This window comes from Tinamus guttatus, unplaced genomic scaffold (assembly GCF_059628265.1).
Source record: "Tinamus guttatus ecotype Peru unplaced genomic scaffold, ASM5962826v1 Tinamus_guttatus_pri_ptg000125l, whole genome shotgun sequence".
In the NCBI taxonomy this organism is placed as follows: Eukaryota; Metazoa; Chordata; class Aves; order Tinamiformes; family Tinamidae; genus Tinamus; species Tinamus guttatus.
The window spans coordinates 8004744-8027237 of NW_028288659.1; positions in this window are offsets into that span (position 1 = coordinate 8004744).

A 22494-nucleotide genomic window follows, 5' to 3' on the forward strand; every position below is an offset into this window, starting at 1 on the left:
CTTCTTAAGTGATGAAACCGTGAACTGGTGAGTTTTATTGGTCCTTGCTATCCTCTGTTCCATAAAAAATGAAATGTGGAGTGAATCAGTATTATGTGAAAATGGGACTTATGAATGAAGAGTAGTGTGATTCATTTTTTGTTTCTCTTAGTGACTTTTGGGAGAGCCATCTTTTTCTTAGCAGGGCAGTAAATGCGAAAACAGCAACAACAAAAAAACCCTCATGAAAGCCACATGGGCCGAGTTTCCCATTTCCCTGCCCGCTGTGTGTCAATGTGTAACCTCAGAGACATCGCTTTGTGTGACTGCCCACGAGTGCTGTTCCCGTGAGGCTGAAGTCATTCTTCAAACAGCAGCTAGTTTTTAAGGACTTGGTAGAGGGGGACAGAGAATCAGATCATCTGACACTGGGCAGGATAGCTGAAGCCCACACGGATGTGCCTTTGACAATAGGGAAGCTAACGCTGGAAATCCCTTGGGGACATGGTGTTATGCCATTACGGACACATTTTCAAGGCAGTGACTGTTGTGGGTGCTTCTTGACAGCCTGCTTAAGACCATAGTACAAAGTAGGGATAATTACCTGAGTATGTTAGCATAGGGTTGCCAGGAGAACCTCTTTCTCTAAAAGCAGAGAAGTTCATCAGATTTCTTTTTTTTTTAATGCAGTTCAAAGTGATAATTTAGATGTTTTAGTTCTGGGGCTGGTAAACCATTTTAATGACCTTTCTCTCAAAAACCAACTCCTGCGTGATGCCCAGGTGACTTGCAGGAGGTCTGCGGTACCCCGCTGCTCAGCGTGCCGGTGCCCGCTGCTCCGTGCCAGCGAGCCCCGGGCGGCCAGGGCGTGCGGAGAGCAGGGGAGCGGGCTGAGCCCCCATCTGCTGCCCTTGGCAGAGGGGTCCGCATAGGTTTCGGAAAGGGCTCATTGCACCTATCTCTCCCTCACCTCATGTCACGAATGCAAAGCATCCTGGAGACAGGGAGAGATGCGAAAGCGAGAAAGCGCACAGGGCGGCTGCAGCTTGGAGCTTGGAGCTGAGCAGGACAGTAAGGGATGGAGTGATTTGCATTAGGGTACAGCCTAATCCTTACTTAGCAAGCTTTCTCTCATTTTGCTGACTCCCCTGTGTTTCTACTTCTTTCTTTTCTTTTTGTTTTTATATCTTCTTGAGTGATTTATCTTTAAGTGTCCATATAAATAGACGGCAAATTAAAAAAATCTGAAGGCATCTATGTGGCATGGTTCCTTACTAACCACTACAATCCTGTAGTAAAGACATCTACCTTGTCATGTTCCTTGAAGGGTCATAGCCTGATGCAGACTGTGGTTTACAGATCTTTTTTCCCTGGATTTACAGCTCTGGACTATGAGATCACAGTGCAGCCTTCTATTTCTTATCCTTTCCAAATGTCAAGAACGACTCCCTTCTTCTTTAGCGACTGACATATGTTTAATTAATTTGTGTTCCTGGCCTCCCATTCGGATCTCCAGTCATTTTTAAACCAGCTCCAGTCCTCCTCCCCCTTTGCCCCTGCTTACGTGTAGCATGCTTTAGTCTATTTCTGTTTAAAAAACACTCGCAAAACACAGCACCAGAAATTATGAAACCACTTAAGCCTTCAGACAAAAAAAATCTGAAACTGTTTATATTCACAAATGGTACCTATTTAAACAGTTTTGGAACTATTGCTTCCTCTGGTAGCAAGTTTAATTAAAAAAAAAAAAGAATTTAATTCCAAAAGGATAAATATGACAGCAGATATTTACAGAAGAATCGGAGTGTTTTTATGAAAAGCGCATTTTCTCCACTGCCTTCCAAATGGATCTAAACAACCGGACTTACAAAAGATTAAAACACAATCTATCAGTCCAGCACAAAAAAAGAATATAACCCCAAGCATTCTTATAGCAACAGTACATTACTGACAAACAGAGCAGAGACTACAATGCCATTTGCTTCCCCATCATTCTGTTTCATCTTATTAACCTTTTCTGCAGCACAAAGAGACTCAGTGTTACATGAAGTAGGTGAATAATTTCCCTATCATATGTTTTTTTAAAAATACGTGATTTGAGAAAATGCCTGCGCTTGGCTTGTAGCAAAGGCACTTAGCCCTTGGGCAACACTGGCAGTGTGGAGTGACGGGGCAAGTTTTCCGGCGCAGGGCTTGCACGCTGCAGCCTTGCCCACCGGGCAGGGGGAGAGCAGAGCAGTGCCACTGCACTCTGCCTTTGAAACAGGAGGAAACAACTACTCGAGGGCAGGGCAGGAGACAGGCAGGCGGGGGGCATGTTTGCACGTTCTGATGGACATGCTGACAGCCTTGTCAAGCGAGGGGAGCTCTGCGTTGAGTCCCGCTGAGATATTTCAGTAGTGCAGGGCTACTGTCGTCTGAGGTTACGTGAATCCATTTATGCCCTTCTTCGGAAACAAAGCACGCAACTAGAGAAGAGGCTCTCTTACTGACTATATAGGATAGGAAGGAGAGGAAAAGCCGCCGTACATTCCAAATTGTGAGACTGCAAAAGCAGTTCCCAACTCTGCAGGGCTGCTGCAGGCTGGTGGTTTTCTGCCAGATTCTCCAAGGTGAAGGGGCTGGCTGAGTGGTGGGTGTCCCCGATACCTGCTGGGGAGGCAGCTCACACCCGTGAGCTCCAGCTCCAGGGGCCAACAGGAACCATGCCCACCCTCCAGTGATCTCTACTGTCCATCCCCTGTAGGGTTTGAGGTGCTTCCCAGCCTATCTGCATCCCAGCTCCACATCCAGGCGAGATCTGCATGTCTGCTATTTCTTCTTCCCCTCCCCTGTTGCTGAGTCCACATTTCTCTGAGAAAATAGCCTAGCTTTGTGGGTTTGGGCACAGTAGTCTTAGGAGGCCTGAGTCCTGCATCTAGATGCCTAGGGACCTGGGGCTCTGGGCATGCTTGCCACCTGCTCTACCTACAGCCACAGAGAGTGGCCTTATGCCTCCAGTAACAACTTCCTTATTTACCGAGCAGGTACCCGGGGATTGATGTAGCTTTGGAAGAGAGACTCTGTGTTCCTGGGACAGGCCCCTGGTGCTCTTGGAGATGGACGGTTTGGCCGTGTTCTCAGCAGCAGTCAATGATTTCAAATATGCATAGACTAAGTTTATGCTGCAGGGATATGCAAACACAGGAGAGCTGATTGTAGGTTTGGAGGCTTATTTTCCCTCTAATTTGATAAGCAATCAACTTGTGAAAATAGTAATGTATTTATATTGGTTTCCCGTAGATATCCATTTCTATGCCTTTTGAATATTTGGACCAGTTCTAAGTGCTCTCTGATAGGAACATTGCAACTTTTACTAACAGATAAAATAAAGATTTCTTAAAAGCATAAACTTTATTTTCTAAACTTTTGAGCATCTCAATTTTATTTGTAATTGAACTCTTCTATAATGCGCTATTTTCAAAACTGATCTAATTATCATTTAGGGGTAGATTCTTACATCTCTCCACAATCTTCAGTTTGCTGATTGTTCTTATTCCTTCTGTAGGAAATGGTAAGACCAGAAAGAACAATGAGGAAATACAGAAGACAGACTGTTCAGTTAAACTATCTATCTGGAGAGAAATTAAAATAAAACAAGAGAAAGCTCAGCAATTTTAGGGCCCAGACCCTGAGCATGATGATAAAATTTTTTGATAGAAATGAGAAAAGCCCTTTTGTCCCTGGTGACTCTAACCACTTCCAAAGCCCTTGGAACCCCATGGAAACCCATGAAGTTTGTCCTGTCGTTACTCTGATATGCCTTTGACAGAGGAGTGTCTTCACTCTAAAGGCATTTGACCATCTAATTCTTGGGGTTGATCCTTGTTGCACCGCATGACATCATTCCAAATGTTTTAGTGGTTACCAACTGTTTTGCTGGACAGTAAAGGAAGCTGATCAAAGCTGAGTTTAAGAGATATGTTGATGATATATATTTTTTGAAGTGCTTCCCTTAACCAAGCCCCGCGTTCTCCTCCAGAGTCAACACAGGCGTTATGCTCCATAGGTCTGCAAAATGAAACTGCTTCAGAATTTTTTCCCAGGGAACCAGCTTGCTCTGAATATATTCTTGTCCTAAGCACAAGAAGAACAAAGTGCTAAATATTGCACGATGGTGCCCAGTTTGTGCTGCAAGAGGCATTACAGAGAGAGCAGAGGGTTTGGCATTTTGCGCATTCCATGTTTGCAGTCAACTCAGCTTTAAAAGATAAAGTACAATCTGCTGCCCGCTATCAGTCATGAGAAATGAAGCCTGATAATTTTGAAGCAATATTTAACTTGTCATTCTTGGGCCATTACAGTGAGTTAGTAACGCTAGGAGAAGGGATTTATTTCTCTCTCTCCCTCTTACTGTAATAAGTCTCAGATTAATAACGCTGCAGCCTTCAAAGTCTGTTTTGTTCATAGCTGCTGGCTGGGGAACAGGCAAAAACAAAGATCAGATTTGCAATGAAATGGCATTAAATCCCTTCAGAAATTGTCTTTTGGCACAACGATGTACAGCTATTAACATTACTGGATGACTGTAGAAAAATAACAAGTTTTTATAAATGGCTCTAATGTGTTGGATTAGCTACCTGACAAAATAGGTGGTTTCAGTTTGTTTAGGGCCCCATTCTTCTTTTCCAAGCTCCTTTCCATTGTTGCTTTACATGAGTGTTAAAGGCCCTCAGTTTATATGGAATTAGGCCTTCAGGAATCAGACAACCGAACAATCCTGGCACACCAGGGCAATCTGATCAGCCATGCTTGCTTTCCCAGAAAGAAACGGGAACCAGCAGCCACAACATTTGATAGCATCTGAAACCACAGCATTAAAACAACAACAACAACAAACAAAACAAAAACCCTGAAGTGAAAACTCTAAGGAAAAAAATAATAGCTAATGCTGAGGATTCCAGCAGTAGACCCCACTTGGCTCAGAATAGCAAATATCTCTTAGGTGTGAATATCCAAAGCATCTGAACTGACTGCTGTGTTAAGCTCACCACTTGCTGATCTGCTGAGGACTGCTGGCTGCTTTTCCCAGATAAGTCAGGCAAAATTTTCAAAATCAATGTAAGGATTTCCTTTTCAAGTTTACATGATTTCTTTTAATGTCTTTAGAGACATTATTCCACATGTCTAAATAAAGAGATGTGTGTTGCAATGTTGAAAACCTTATGCTGAAAATTTTTTTGTGACTCATGCAAGGAGCTGTTTTAGTTACTACATTCATTCTGAGTGCCTGCTACACAGAAATGGGACTGGGAATTACGTAAAACAGTTTCAAGTTTTAAGCTTTCCAGAACATCAGCTAGCTCATTCCCAAAGTGTTAGGTGTTTAGACTGTTAGATGGAGGCATCACTCTCTATTAATAGGGTAATGAACACTTGCAATAAATATGCCAGTAGTAGTTGTGTGACTAAACAGTGAGGAAGAGAGTGAATGGGCTATCTCAGGTTTTAGCTCTTTCCTTTTGCATTTTGCAGCACCCAATAAGTTCAAGACCCAAAGAGTGAAGAAAGGCAGAAGAGGAATGTTTCTCCTCTTTCCTGAAGGGTGCTATTCATGCAGAGTCACCATCAGGCAGCTTTATCTCTAGAAAAAGAATTGTATGCAGTGTGTTTATATGCTGTGAAACTACTTATTCAGCTCATGCATATGTAGTCCAAGAAGCAGAACTGTAGTGGAAGAGGAAACATAGCAGACCAAGGTAGTCATGGGACTTAGGACACAGATCACAGGGGAAGTTCTGGCATTGCCCATAGCTGACAAGACAGCACAAGACCTCTGAAACAGCATCAGGAAGAGCACAGAAAGGTCATGGAGTGGTCAGGTTTCTAAAGAAGGAGATGCCAGAACTACGGACCTAGTCAGAACATGCTCACTACACCCTTAAGGAGCCTTTGCTGCAAGAATTCTTGTTGGGGGGTAGGATATTTCTTGCTTCTTCTTACGGGAAGAGGTGGGAAAGAAGGATGTTTGTGGGAGTAAAATGTTCTGCCTTGGTCTGACCAATCCCTAACATCACTCATGGGTCCTGTCTAATTCTTCTCTCTGGCAATGCTGTTGTCCATCTGTGTTTATCTCTACTCTGAGTGTCCCATTGGCTTTTAAATTTGTGGATGTGCTCCAGATTTACTGATGAATTTGTACTCTATGATATTTATAACTCCACCCTTCCCTGACTGTTGCAAAAGATTTTGTGTTGGGATTTGTAATCCCAGGTTTTTAAAGAGGGTTTATTGATTTAGGGGGAGAAAAAAAGGTTTTGTTTTTTTTTCTAGAAATGAAGAGCTCTCTGGCAGCAGAGAAAAATAAAGCTAAGGAGGAGGTAGTTAACTTTTAACTGCATCCTAGAGAAGACAGGCCGCAGTGGATGATGAGAATGGGATGGACTTTCACTGTGGATGAGCTCTAGTTTGACCCTGAGGACTGAATGAACATAAGAGAGTGGAGTGCAGAGGGCATGTTTGAATTTAGTATCATCTGGAAGAAGTTCTGCTCATGCATTCTGGGACCACTCCACAGTGTGAAGCAAAGTGCAGTAAGTGGAGTTATCAAAAAATTTGCTTCAAAAGTGCACCCACAATCCATATTAAAATGAAAGTGCAATGGTAGGTAGACACAGCTATCCTGACCTGAATTAGCCCTGGATTTTAGAAAGTGAGAGCTGACCAAAGGCAACTGAGAATATTGTGTAATGAAAAAAGAATTGTGAGCTACTCTGCAGTTAGAAAGTCAGTGTAAGTTGTCTGAAGAAATGGATTGCTTAGACTAGGGTCATGCCTGCAGCAGCCAAGGGCTAATGTCATTCTGATCCCTTTTTCTAGCTGCCATTACTTCTAATGCTGTCCTGATGTAAAGGCCAAAAAAAGACATTGAGTCAATGATGCCATCACATATCTAACCTGGGAGGAGATCTCTCAAAATCTCCATGTCTTAAATCATCAGAGAGTCTATTTTCTTTCCTGCAAAGCGTCCCCAGGAACTCAGTACATCCTATTGATGTTCCACATCCTAGTGAAGACCAGTGGATCAGTTCTTTGTTACAGATAAGCAGCATTTTCTGTTCATGTATGTGACTGAAAAAGTATCAGAGTTTGGTGTCATGAAAGTAAAAGAATCAGTCAATATAGTAACGGCCAATAGATAGAAATGAAGACTGTAATAAAATGAAGATTGTAAATCAGAGATACATTTTGCTTCCCAAAGCATCTCCTCTAGAACAGCATGCATAGGTCAAAAGGAGAGGAAGTACCATGAATTGTGATCTTCATGGGCTTCCAAATCCCCCCAGTTATTGTGTTAGACATTTAGTATGATGAGTTTACTAGACCAGAAATATGCATCTACTGAAGCTGAATAATAATGTACCCTCATAGCTCTGGAGCAGTTTTTTGGGGGGGTTTACTTTTATATTATTCACTTCTTGCACTGAAGCTGGATTAAAGACATCAAAGCAGGACTAACAGTTACAAACTTCTGACTGAAAATTTTTGTTCTTAGCCTGTCACAGCCCTCTATTTTTAGTCAGTTGGAACAGTGACAGGATTATTAGGATCAGTAATTTCTGGTGTTTGCAATGCATTTTCCAAATGTTACCCAAGAGGAAGTATTCCTAAATATTTGACTTAATCTATTCAAAACACTTTGTGAGGTTGACCTTTGGCTTTTATTGCAGTTACCCATAAAAGAAACTGAGCACGATCATGTGCCACTGAAGTTAATAAAGTTTAAAGCTGTCAATACTTTTGAAGATCAAACTGTGTTTCTCTCTGTTTAGGTTTTCTTGAAGTAATTGATGTTGAAAATACTTGCCTACATCCCAGGAATATTCTAAGATTTAGTCTGGTAATGAAAACATCTGAATGCTTTGCTGGGAGCAGTAAGTGACCACAGGCAAAACATAGAATCACAGAATCATCATGTTTGGAAAAGACCTTCAAGATCAATCAGTCCAACTGTAAACCCTTCATGTAGCTGCACATGGCATCATCACCCCTATACAACAGAGCCTGCAACTGCTCACTTTTGTGCAATACATTGTGCTTTGCAGATGAAAAGCATTCAAGAAGAAATGTGTTTTTCTTGTCACTGTAAAAATAGAAAGATAGAAATAGTTGCATAAGTGAAAAAAGTTAATCAGTATGTTGAGGGTTAACAAGAATATTTCCAGATGGAGACATTTGATTTAGCAGTATCTGTCTGATTCTTTGGAAGATTTAAACTGTCTTTCCTCTATAAAATTTTGCATGAATTTACACTTTGGCTTGATCATACAGTTTTGGCTTGAACATTTGGAGGCCTGATCCAGTGAATATGTTGAAAACTCCCATAGAATCCTAAGAACTCTTGAACAGATGGCAAGATTTGCAATGGGAAGGGAATGACTAATTGACATATATATCAGGTAATCTGCTTTTTACCAGAGAAATAGCATCACTAAAGGAAGGAAAAGCATGGGAAAGCACGGATATGAGCATGTGGACATTAGTTCGCACTTGATACCAGAGTGTTTGCATCTTGCCTATCATTTTTCTTACAGTTTCTTCAGTGGAATAATTATACCTAATGAGCTGGGTAAAATGAGAACATGATGCAAAACACTGCATTCAAATATTTGAGCTTAGGTTAAAGACTGCTTTTGCTTGGTATCCTTGTTTTACTCTCTGTATGGCAAGGTATCTGAGGAGACAGCTGTAAGTAGCAAAATATTTTCTGAAAGAAAGGAAGAATCTGTGGATTGGAGTCCTTTTTCCTCTGACCACCATGTATTCTAGTGCCACTAAAATCTTAAGAGTGCTTTTCCTCTTAGCAGAAATTACCCATCCGTTTAGAGAAGGGGCGGGACAGAGGGGAAGACATCTGGGAGAAGGGCTGGCTATCTTTTTCACTCTGCAGCTGCATCTTTCAGTGATCACTCATTTTCTATTTATAAGAATTCAGTAGTAGTTTTTTAATCGTTGTAGATGCTTTGTAGTGCTAAATCCTTTGCAGCTCTGTCTTTTCAGCTGCTATGGTGAAATGTCACTGTCCTTTATTTTTCTGTGGCCTTCTGCAGGTGCAGAGCATTCTTCCATGAGCTTGTAAGTGAGGGTATATTTTTAACAAAGCAGGATTAAGTTATTCAAGGAAGTCCAGAAGAAATATTAGTGACTGGGTCAGAATCACATGAAAGAACACAGCAGCCTGAGTAGGTGTCTTTTCAACTGCAACTTAAAGAAGTAGTTTTGATGTAAATGGTGTCACAGGACAACATTTATTGCAGGCAGAAGATATTAGACATCCTGTAATATCAGGGAGAAACACCCTTGAGGATAAGCCCAGTAGTCTTTCCCTCCCAAGCCAGGAGTCTCCTTCCCATCCCGGAGACATGGTGAGTAAGTTTGGCAAAGCAACTTGCACTGACTCCCTATTACTATTGCTTTCATTTATATGTGAAACTTGCTCTTTGTATTATCTCCATTTCAGCAAAGTGTGATGCAGGAAATGACAGACAGGAGTAAGAAGAGAGTGAAAAAAAACTTGAAAAGGAATGAGGAGTGGGCACTGGACAATATTTAAGTGTTTTTGTATGCCTGCCATTCTTCATGTTTTAAGGGAAATACCAAGTACCAGCACTAAAATGGGAAAAACCAGCAACTTCACAGAGCTGTGCATAAGCAGCATGGGTGGCTGTCGTCTATAGATCAGATGCTAAAATACCACAGGAGACAATGCAGAAAACAATGCAGAGGCTCTTTGCTAATCTGGACTCTGCCTTCTTTACAGTTCACTGGCACTGAAAGGAATGGCACAGATGCTGAGGAAAATGTTGTCCACTAAAATCACAGCTTCTGCTTTACAGCCCATGGACTCTGGCTTGCAAAACAGGGACAAAAATCCTACCACCAATTCAAGTCATTTGGAGAATATTACAACATCTGTACCAAAAATAGTATGGGCCTGTCTGTTTTTTAATTTAGTTAAGTGAAATAGACTGGTAATTCCATAAGCACAGATATAAACCGAAGTCTTATTTTTAAAGTAATTTCACAACTATTTCAGCAGGCAGGAACTATGGGCATGTCCACCATACACAGCAGTGCACAGAGCACCACCTCTGAACAGGCTGTTATTTCTCCATAGCACAACGCGGGGACATGAGAAGGTGCCAGCTACAATATAGGTGGCTTTATGTGGGACTGCGCCCAAATTATTAATCCCTTTTTTGAACTGGGGCCAATTAGCAGTGGCATCACATCTAGCCTTGGAAATGGATCGCTCAGGGCTCTTTGCCTTGTACTCCCCTGCACGATGTAGACATGCCTGAAATCACAGCACAGTGCTGAAGAAAAGCTGACTCCTGCATTGGTTTTTTAAAGACACCTTTAAAATCATGATGAGTGGGGGATCTATTGTATTGAAATATATTGCTGGAAGTTCTTCAACTCATCACAACTTCCTTGTACAGCATATGGTTCATTAGGGCTTCCTGCCTAGGAAGCAGACAGAGCTTCTGAGCAGATACCTATGAGTCCTGATGTGGCAGACAGGCCCATAGGTAGGTTAGAAACTGGGACAGAGACCCTAAGAAGGAGCAAGGTTGCTCAGGGAAGGGAGGAACACGAAGGCATTTTTCTCGAAGCTCCATCAGAAAGAGTTGTTTCATTGCAAACCATCCTCAAAGACAAAATGACCCAATTTCAGCTTCCACCATGCGTCTCTACACTCGTTTACACCATTGGCATTAACCTCATTGAGATTCATGTCTTTAATGTGTTACACTGGACTTTGTTTCTGTAGTTTCTGTTTCCACAGCTGCAGGGAGTGCCCAGATGAGGTGCTGCCCAAACCCACAGAGTGCCGTTCCTCTGAGCAGAAATTAGCCATCCATTAAGCAGAGTGTAGGGCTGAGGGGAAGATGTCTGGGAGAAGGACGAGGTTCAGGGCTGTGCAACGCTCTGTAGCTGTGTCTTTCAGTGATCATGAAGCCCTCTGTTAACCTGTCGCTGCATCGATTTCCCCGTGTGAGCCGAATGCACATCCCAAGCAGGCATCCTGACGGCAGCGGTGCTCATGCCCAGTGCTGGGGTAAGCTGTGTTGCAGAAGCATGAGGGTCCTGTCTAAGCCCCTAAAGACTTGGTTGCCTGCACAGTTGTTGGCATCGATTCCTTTTGCAAACTAAATAGGTATGGGAGTAGGCTTTGGTTGTCAAGTCCTGTAGTTTTGCACAGTAGTCACATACGTTTATGGTGAGTGCTACTCTAATTATTTCAAATGTGCTCACACATGCAGTTTATAAATTGTCTTTTCTAATGCAATTTTTTTGTTCGGGGAAAAATATATGTAAAACTTCACTCAACTTTTTATCAGCGGAGCCTAAATAAATATTCATAGTATAATTTACTTAAAGATGCTATAATTTCATGCACTGTATTTTTCCTTCATTTTTACTCACAAATCATGTCGGTAGAATGTTTTTGATTCTACTATCACTATTACTGCTGACACAACACTGGCTTTGCTCCACTGATTTCCAATGATTTACTCCCTTACAGACTTTTTGTGGGATTCTCTTCAGACAACAGATTTTGACTCTGAATTGCTGGTTATTTCTGGATAGTTTACATCTGAGTGCTCTTCCCTACTTGCTTTTGAAGCTCCCATTTCTATTGTTGAAGCTGTTTGAACCAGAGTTTTGTCCTTGCTGGCCAGGATTCTCCCTTAGCTCAGCGATGCCAGGAACCCCTAATCCCGTGCTTCTGACATCACAGTCTGTTACTATGGGGATGTTTGAGCGCCGCACATTCAAAGACCCGATTTCTTTCTGCCGAAAAATACATAGGTGAAAGGATGAATTTAGGGCAAGTGCTACTGTTCTTTTGATGTACGCACATACAAACGCATGCAAACAGCAACTGGAGGAGGAATGTATGCAAAAGTTAGAAGCCCAGAAGGAGTTTTGTTTGTTTGTTTTTGCATTTAAGACATGGGCTTGAAGCAGAGGAAAATGTTTCTTGTGGGTTTCCTGAATTCCTAGCTCGTGGTCTTGTTCTGAACATGGGTACTATGACTTCATCCTGTCAGCATACTGCCAATGACTTCTGTTCATGGGTATTCAATTGGTGGCAGTTGGGTTTATTATTCGTTATTGTTTTTCATTACTTTTCCATGGTTTTTTTTCCAAATTACAGAGTTGAGAGAGTCAACAGAACAGACAACACAGATTTATCCTTATTTATTTATTTATCCATTTATTTCCTCTAAGTGTTCTGTAGTTTTAATATTCTAACAAACAAAATAACTCCATAGCCATTGGAACGATTCCTTCAAATTACGCTGTACTTTACCTTTCTTTTACTAATGTTTGGTTCCCATTCAGTTGAAAATATGGAGTATTATCTTTTCAATTTTTAGGTAATTTCATTATTCTTATACTTAGTTGCCCACCTTTAAGACATCTACATGTCTTGTAAGGAAAAATGATTGCGCTGAAACTTAGCTGTTGGCATGGAATTTCCTTTGTTAAATTGTATTGATTTCACTAGCTGCATAAATTTAATTAATCATATTTTAGTTTATTTCTTCCTTTGAATTAATTATAGATGAGGTGTATCCATCATATTTTAGTTACATCTCATCCATAGTTAATTCACAGAAAGAAGTAAAGGTACAAATAGCTTTAGTTTTATGTCATTTGGATATACATTATGATGGTGGAGCCTATTACATATTACAAAATGCTTACAGTACAAGCAATGTACAATCTTTTAAGAAATTTTATATTGCTGTCCAACACATGAGGAAGATTCTGTCTGTGAAAAGCTATGGAAAAGGGCATGCCAGGTCACTCTTTGCTTTTAACTCTTTTCATGAGATCAATGGGTGCTTATTCAGCATTGGTATTTGGGCTTAAATCCCTGAAAAGGGGGGATTGGTTGCTTGCTGCTTGTGACTGTCAGTGTTTTTAGTACTGGAGTGCACTGCCCGAAGTAAGGCAGTTGCATAAGATATATATACACAGAGCTGGCAAAACTCATTTCTCCCTTAAGAGAGGAGCCAACCTGAAAAATCTGCTGTTCTTTGAAGGGCAATTTACTCTGCTGTATGGACTGAATATGCAATGTCTTTGCTGACATCATTTTATTTAAGCTGGTGAATGACTCCCTGCCTTGCCAATTTATGACACTATATTCCTCCGGGCATCCCTTTTGGCTTGTCTGTTATTGCCAAGATATCTGAATTGAATCATCTGGTAGTAGTTGAGCTGCACATCTCACCCCAGTAAATGGCCAATGGTCATGCTGAGTCAGCTGTTGCTGTATATTATACTTCTAAGCTTGTTACATTAACTTAATTAATTCATTCCTGCTCTCAGACGTTAGAAGCTGATAAGGGGAGGTTGCCCTTAGCTCAGTTCCTATTTCTTAACTTAAACATTTGATTAAATGTAATAATAAAATTATATTAGTCCTTTGAACTCCTATCTCTCCTTGATTTAAAGGATTTAAAGAAGTTAATCCAATCTTTTAAGGAGGTTTTTGAAGTTTGGAGAGTATCTTTCTTCTCAGGGGCACTCTTTGTTGTTCTTGCCCCATTTCTTTGTAATTTTCTGTTCACTTAGATTTGTAAGGCTTCAATAGACTGTTGCAGCCGTCTCATCTGTCTGCTGCCTGCCCTGGACCCTGGAGCTCACCTATGACTTCCCACATTAGGGGGGTTATTCTGTTTTACTTCTTAATGAGTCCTGCAGCAAAGCTCCCACAAAATAGATGTGCTGGGGAAGACAAATGTAATATATGCTTTTTCCTCATGTCATCTTTTACTTGAGTGGACTGACAACCATCAATAAGCCCTGTATCTCCATCCGATCCACGAATGCTGTGGGGGTTATATTTTCTTGGCTAAGCACAAAAGGTTGAATATCCCTAAATTCCTCAGATGCCTGATGAATTACCACAGACAATCAACAAAAGAGAGACCTTTCCCTCCTCCCATCAAAAGTCACTTCAAAACCTGCACCTGCCTGTAATCTTTTCTACTTGAACTAATTGCTATTTGCAGGGGCATAGGGAACAAGGCTCCTTTGGCTAGTAGTGGCATTTCAAGCTACAAAGAGACTTCATAACAGTGCTTGCTCAGTTTGAGGATTGACAATATTTTCCTCAATGATTTTCCTCATTTTCCTCAGTGATTTTCCTCAAAAACTATGTTTTTTGAGAATCTGAAAGGAAAAAGAGTACAAACACCGAATGACTCTGATGAAGCACAGGAAATTTCGTACTTAAAGCTTCCTGAAAGAAGGAGCAGAGAACCTCAGATTTTGTTCACTTCGAATAATTCAAATATATGAAAATCTGAAGGAGATTCTAGTTTAATGTACAAACTTTATTTAATTTTAAGGTAACATGTTAAACTGAATTTCATTCTGTTGCACAAGGCATATAATGTTATTAATATTTTATCAATAAGCTTTTGGCAGAAAATTAATAGCTGTTTAGGCCAGAAGGCATCACTGTTCAGAAGTCTGGCACATCATAAAGTGTAAGTCCAAAAATTCTGCAGTGGAACAAAATAATATTTTCAAATTTGTTAGTTACATGCTAGTTAACTTCGGGGTTTGTCTTTTAGGAAATCATTCAGTCTTATGTGAGGATAAATGACAATAAATGAACCATTATAAGAAGCTTCGAAGCACTATTTTTGGCTGTTCCAAGCTAGAAACTCTAATCCTTTCCTTACCCTAAGATCCACTTCATTTTTAGGAGGAGCTGGTTTCTTACCTTTTTCATCAACAGTGTGGTGATGTGGGGATTCAACCAGGCAGATTGAAGTCCCTTCAGAGGGTATTTGGCCCTGCATCTTCTGTATCCTGCCTCAGATCTGCCTTCTGAGTTAGGACTGTTGCAATTTCTTTTGTGGAAGCAGTTCCACTTTGTGTGTGGAATAATTTCAGTTTTAGTGGAGCGAGTAGGATTAATTTTATCACCTCTGATGTTTTTATTTTGGAGGGGGAACTGGCTGGGCATGGAAATGAAACCTGTGCCTCTCCCCGTCTGTTTGTGCTCTAAAACCCTTGGGATATGGAGTTGCTCTGTCTTACTCTGCCCAATGGGTGTTGGAATAGTTAAATTAAATAAGATAGCTCCCAGAGGATTGTTTGGCAGACCCCCACATAATGCTGGATGACATTCCCTCAGGAAGGTGGGTGATGTCCCCAGGCAGATGCTAGTACTGTACCTGTTTTCTGGGTGAACAGAGATAACTAACTGCTAGGGTCTTGGTTAAACAGAGTCAGACCATTTATTTATCTTTTGAAAGACATGGAACTATTTTTGGGTTTGTGAAATAAAAGAACTAGAACTCTGGCTTCAGGGGAAGAGCCAAGGTTATGAAACACTAGCAAAGAAGCCCTGCAATTCAGTTTGGAGCAGGCCAAATGCAGAGGGTGAGGCTTGCTGCTCAGGCTTCATTCCCTCATTTCTCTGAGGCCTTTTGATACTGAGGTAAGATGAGAAAAAAGAGGCAGAAATTTTAGCATTCTTGCTACATTCTCAATTCCTTCATAGGCAGGATGACTACCCGTTTCCATGTCAAAGTAAGCTCTGTTTAAAAGGCTGAAATATCCCTTGTTGAGCTGCTTCTGTCAAGGGTGACGTTACATACAGTAGAGAGATTAGCCTGATGTTTCCCATTTGCTAATATGCATTACTGATGTAGAAGGGATTGGTTTGATTTTATTTCCCACCTTTAGTACAAAGGCTGTGCAACTAGGATGGCATGGCATCTAAAATCCTCACTATAGTAATTATACACAGCAGGGACTGGATTTAATTTGCTGTTCTTATGATTCACCTGTAGCAATGATCTTTGCCAGTATTTTTAGTAGATAGATTGTTTGAAGTATTACCTAGTGAATTTGACCTATAAAAAGGAATCCTTGACGTCATTAACTTAATATCTGAAGGAGACGGCTTTTGTTTAAAGATTATAGATATATCTTTGTGGATTAGGGCTTAATGTAAAAAAACTCACAGAATTCCTCATTTGTTCCATCCCAAGACATGCAAAGCACTAAGCAAAACCGTATCTTGCGGAAATTACTCAGCACATGCAGAAAGGGAAGATAATTTAGACAGCCTTGGCACACAGCTCAGTTTAGTGTCATTCGCTAAAAATGAAGGAATAGATTTAGTGGAGTTGATGAAGAAGCTGCAGAAGAGCTCTGGCAACAAGCCTCCTGTACTCAAAGAGATAGGGAATTAGCATTTTTCAGAGGGAGCATTCAAAGTAAATTTTTTAAATCCCATTTGAGTGTTCTGTGTTGGGTGCTGGCTTTATTCAGTGCCCCAAAGGAGAGGTTATTTCTGACTTCACTGGACTCCTAATGAGACCTTTCCTGCTTGGATATCTTTGATAGCTTCCTTCCTCACCTACTAGCTCTAGTTATCAATGGCAGCTGCTCTTGCTTTCTGCTAGCTCCATGGTTTGTATACAGAAATATGGCAGAGGAAATACTTTGGCATACAGTGGCATATTCAGAAGCCTAAAAGCTGACAAAAGGGAGAATCTATGTGGACCTTGCGATCAAGTTCCATCATCTGAGTGATTTACGCATAGTGTGGCAGTTTTGGAAAGCTAAGGCCATGCTAGAAATTTTGGGTTGATAAAGTGTATGAGGAATTACAGTGTTTGTAGAAGACTGTGATAGTTAAAAGATGTGGCAATCCAGGAAGTGGCTTGAATGAGAATATTCCCAGCTATAAACACCAAAAGTTCTTTAGGGAGAAGTAGGGCCAAAGTATTGCATTTGAACAGCTGCAAGTTAGGAATAAAATACTTTGAGAGCAGGAAGAAATAAAGGTAGAACAAAGAGAGAAAGTGGTAGAATCCAGAGGAGACAGCCAGCCCAAAAAATTTCATTTTAGTGCAATGACTTTTCTTGGTTATGGGGGTTATCTGCCACGACTACATGTGTTAGGCACTGCGGTTGCGTGCATAACAGTGTAAACTGTGAAAATGACTGTTTTCGTGCTTCATTCTTAGCCTTTCCTTTCACTAGGGAAAAAAAAAAGTTGTTTTTCTATTTTAAAAAATGTATTAGTGAGGACAGCAAAGTTTTGTATTGAAAGTTTAGTTTTGTGTCACCCAGTAGCAACATACGTCCTGTCCATGGGTCTTAGCTGTGTCAAGCTGAAATAAGTAACAAAACAAAAGAGCACTGCAGATACTGTGCAGGCAGCCACCCAAAGCTCTTTGGTCTTTATAGTATCCACAGATGTGCTGCTGTTGTCTTTCCTTCCAGCTCAGCAGCATTTCAAAATCACATGTTTCTGTCTGGTCAGATCCCTTTGAGATACCAGTTTGGAATTCCTTTCAAATATCTCCTTTAGCCTTAAGTTCCATAAAAAGACAAAAGATGTTGCTTCTTGGAGGAAACAGGTTTTCCCCAGGGGATTATATGACTGTTGTTATTACCTCCTCCTCTACACCTCTTTCCCTACATCATATTTCTCGTAATGTTTTAGGGAGCTTGAAATGCTAGTTTCCGCTTTGACGTATTCTGGAAGAAAAAAAAAAAAAAAGATATCATAAATCTTTGTTCATGAATAATGAGATTGCGAGACCTAGAGGGACACGCATATGAAAACGTCAAAAAACAATCTAGGAGGTCTGGAGGAGCTGATTTTGGAACATTTTTCTTCCTCTTTTTTACAGGGCTAAAGCTAACAGAAGTTAAAACTTGACACAAGCATTGGAGACTTAGTAGAAGGCATAAATTGGTAGTAGAAAAAAACCTTTGTCCTCCCTGGCAAGGATCTGAAATATATAAATCAGATGCAATCAACAGATAATTTAATCAAAACATGTGTTGCACATAGTTTCCATTGTTTTTTTTATGACTGAGCCTAACGTCACAGGTGAGTTGAGAAGTGAAAAGGCTTGGAAAACACTTAATCTCTGCCCTCACAGGTTCTTTTAAAAAGATGTATATCAGCCACACAGTCTTCCATAGAATCTTCAGAAGTGAAATATTGATAGGGTTTGGGGAGAATTACCTGGCAAAATAACATTGCAAAATAATGCTATTACACTCTCTGAAAACAAAAGAACTTGATGTTCAGCTAGAACATCTACTGCCCATGTTTAGCAGGAGCCTTTCTATTTCGCTGGCTCATAGAGCTTACAAAGGACCAAGCCTTACCACAGACTTGTTGAAGACCTCCTACAGATAGTTTCAGTGCCACCTGAACACAAAAATCCCTACTTCACCTTGTATTTTTCAAAACAATGTTTTGCTTATGCCAGGCGAGCTCTGTGTACAGCTCATGAGAGACAGGAGGATTTTTGACCACAGAATGGGGCTCTCTCCTCAAAAGGACCCTTGTGTTGTGTAAAGGGGTTGACATTCCTGTGTCCTTTAGAACGAATTTAATTGGAATTTAACATCTCAGCCTTCCTGGTGGGTAGATAAATGTGTCAACAGCTTTTGGCTGCCATATAGCTACAAGTCATATGACAATGAGAGTATGTAAATGTGAGAAGGCTTCAATAGCAATAGTAAACATGACTTATTTTTTCTTAGTTTTGGATTGCTTTGAGTTGCTTCCCTCTCCTCCTTCCTTCTCAAGGAGTTTTATGGTGCCTCAAACACAGATGGTCGTATGTGTGCATATGGTTTCAGCACTCACATATAATTTTATGTAAATTAACTGTGCTTTGAGTCAGGTCATGTAGTTACAGTGAAGGGTTTTTTTTTTTTGACTTCAAGATAGTTAATCCTGCAAAAGCTGTGCTGCTGTTAGTCAGATATTTCTCCATTTTTCAAATGATAGAAGCTGAGAACTGCCATAAATTAAATGCACCAGTTTTTATCAAAGAACGCCTCTACTCTGAAAAGCTTTGCTGCTTTATTCTGAATGTAGGCTTGTCACCATAGAGATAAGATGAATTCAAGGATTTAAGACGCACCAGAAAATATTATGTACCGTGTTTAAGATAAAGCTTGCTTAAAACAGCTTGCTTAAAACAGCAGAGGAAGCTGAAACTGTAAACCAGCATCTAACAAAGGAAGACTGACAAAAACAATTCACATTCTTCAAATAAGCTGTCTGCTTTTAACTAAGAAGACTGTAGGAACTGAAGCTCTGTTAGTCCTCAGACTTCGTTAAGTCTTTAAGTCTTTCTTTATAGTTGCTCTGTGTCTTAGTGACTTTGTCAAATAAACATTCTATTTTCTGCCCATTTCACCCTCCCTCCCTCCCCATTTCAGATGTAAATGTTTTATTTTGTTTTGATTTATCCCTTACCATACCTTTAAATCTATATGGCCTTTTTTCAGACCCAAAATCTTATCAATTATTTTTGGTAACATATAAGGTGATATGTTTGGTAGTACGTTTTTGGTGAGTTTTTGTTTGTTTGTGACCGTCCGTCTGTTTCTAGAAAATATTTTATTGCATTCAGATTTAAGATCAGTATCTCAGTAAAGAAACATACTGCACATCATCTAAATATGTATTTGAATAATTTACTACCTTATATTATACATGAAACAACAGCTAGAATTTTCCAAGGTGCCTGGGGAACCGAGACACTTCTGTAAATGTGATTTAGATTACTGAAGCGTATGGGTAACTGCGAGACTTTTGAAAATGAATTTCTAAGGCATTTCAGCCCTCCGGAAAATGTAGGACAGTCACCAGGCGCCTTGAGGTGAAAAGAAGCTCTAATGCAAAGTTCTCCAGCAGGGTTTGGGGCCAATAGAGATAGCGCCGTCTGGGCACTATGAGGAGCATCTGGTATCTAGAATAGCCCCTCTCCTGCTCAACTTCTACCCATGCAGGTGAGCACTGGGGACTGCTCCTGCCTGGTACCTCTCGGTGTGCAGGTGGAGTGGTGACCGGGCTCAGACAGGGTTTGCCACAGGGGACAGGGTGGCTTACATGTGCCATCCAAAGGTGGTGCAAGCAGAGGAAGGGCATCCCCAGCATGGTGGGTAGCAGCAGGACCTCCACATGAGGGGTAACTTGTGCTATGGGTGTTGCTGATTTCCAGCCTATTTGGTCTTTTCTAGTTCAATGAATTTCGTTGGAAAGACAGGAATGCTTGCTATTATTGCTAATACTAATACTAATAATTAAAATTAATAATGACTGTAGCAACAAAAGCAGGAAATTCTTATCTATTATCCAAATAGTGCCATGGATACCATAATGTACTGTAGAAAATATAATGAAGTCCCCACATCAAAACTAGGGGCTGCCTTTTAATCACAGCAGAACTGTTCTAGCAGTCTTTGGCAAGCTGAGCAACAATGCAAATATTCCAAGTGGTGCAGTATGTGTTTAGGAGAGAGGAGGAAGGGTTTAAAATTCATTTAAATTGAAAAACAGCAGTCATGCATTTCTCTAAACGATTGTTTTCAGTACCATAAGCCACATCCTTTTAAATTTCCTCTGCTTGGCCACATCATTGGAATGAAGTGTCATAGCTGGTTAAGTCACTTTGACATCATCCTGATGATGTGTCAAGCACAGGAAATTTGAAAGGACAGGGCTCAGTAAGGTCTTACCCTAACTTGCCTTCTTTTGACAATTCCTCCCTCCCACCCCACACCCTCCCTGCACCTTCTTTTGGCTTCAGTGTTTCTGAGCTCAGTTAACTCTTAAAAGCCCTACAACAAGATTAATCCCACCACAAGCATTGACATGGCATTCTGTGGGGCCTTTCAAAGCCAGCATTTCAAAGCAGCTATACAGTTATGATGGATTATAAGTGGAAACTGTTCTGTTGAAATTGTCAGAGGAAAAACTACATATGTGAACCCCAACTGACAAGATCCTCAAACTTTGGAGACTGGAAGAGACAAGACCCTTCAGGCTGTAAGTCCGCTGCCCATACACATTAGCAGCCATATAGGAACATCCATTGCATAAACTGATTAACAACCAGCCAGTAAGATTTTATTCTTTAAATACTGCTATTGGGAAAATGTTCAAAAAAACTTAGAGCTATGATGAAGACACAGTTTTGTACCAGTTCTTGAATCAGTGGTCCTTCAGCTTAAATGGCTCCTTTAATATCTATCTCCATTGTACTTACAGAAAATAATTTCATCCCTTCTCCAAGCTTCACCTTACTAGACTATACAAAACAGGTTATTTTCTCATGAAGTAGTCTCGCCACTCTTTCAGGAAGACCCTCTCTGAATCTTTTTAGTTTCAATACTTCTTTCTTCATAATAAGATTGCCAGGAGTGAAAGCAATATTCTGTCTGCAGTCTTTCCACAGCTTCACACATAGTACTATTGTTCCCTTTTGTCGATGAAAGTATCTCAAGAGTCTGATAGCTCAGACTCCTCCTGTAATTCATTCCTATACATAGATACTTCTTTCCAACATAAATTCCTGTTATTAGAGTCCATGAGGGCCTGTTTTTGACCTGCATCTGAGTGCCTAATACTCATTCATTACCTCTGCAGGCTCAAATGAGGCAGTAGCAGGCACAGCGAGCTGTACCTGCCAGTTTGATATCTCTGAGCCAGGGCATTACTCTCCTTTATGTTATCTATAATCTTATTTCCCATGCAGCAGGCCCCAAGGTTATCCATTTCTTTCTGCACAATATTCTACCTCTCCTGAAAAGTGGAAATTGGAAAATTTCCCAATGCACTCAAATTTTATGTCCTCAGTAAGTACCTTTTGTTTGCAACTATTTTCTATGCCAAGGTCACTGATGAAACCATCAAACAAATAGGGCCTAAGGTCAATCCTTCAAACAATAGGTTCCCTCCCACCTGATAATTTCCCTTTCACAGCCTGTTGTGAGCTGCCCTTTAGCCAGTTCCCTGCTGACCTTTCAGTTATTATACTAATTCTCAGCTTCTGCACATAAGGTAACCTTTTTCCTGATGGCTTCATATCAAATGTTTACCTGAAACCCAAGTAAAATGGAATAACTACATTTCCTTTGTCCAGGAAAGGATTTTTATCACCAAAGAAATGTACTTGCTTCTCCTTGCATGGTTTAGTTTTGGTAAAGCCTTTATATATTCTTTCCTCTTAAATTTGGTATGCTGTTGAAGTCAGATTGGTCTCTGAGTGTCAATGAGCTATTTCCCCCTCTTCATAAGCAGCAGAATTACACTAGCTATCTCCAGCCATAATGTACCATGTCGGTTTAATGTAATCACCACAAAAAATACTACCTGCTTTCCAGTTTGAGGTGCCAGCTGGTTCATGGATCCAGAAAGGAGATGGTCTGGTTTCTGCTTCCCCTTCGGGTGTTTGCATTTCCATTTCTGCGTTCTCATTTCACTAACTATTCTGCTCAGTTCTGTCATCTTCATTAAAAAACAGGGTGGTGGTTTAGGGCTGTACCTGAATTACCACTAGTTTCTACTCTATCTTCACTGCAGTATGGTTCTCCCCTCCACTGCCTTTTTTTTCACTCTTACATGTATGGTTAAACAAATTTTCGCTGATTGTCTCAATTTCTTTT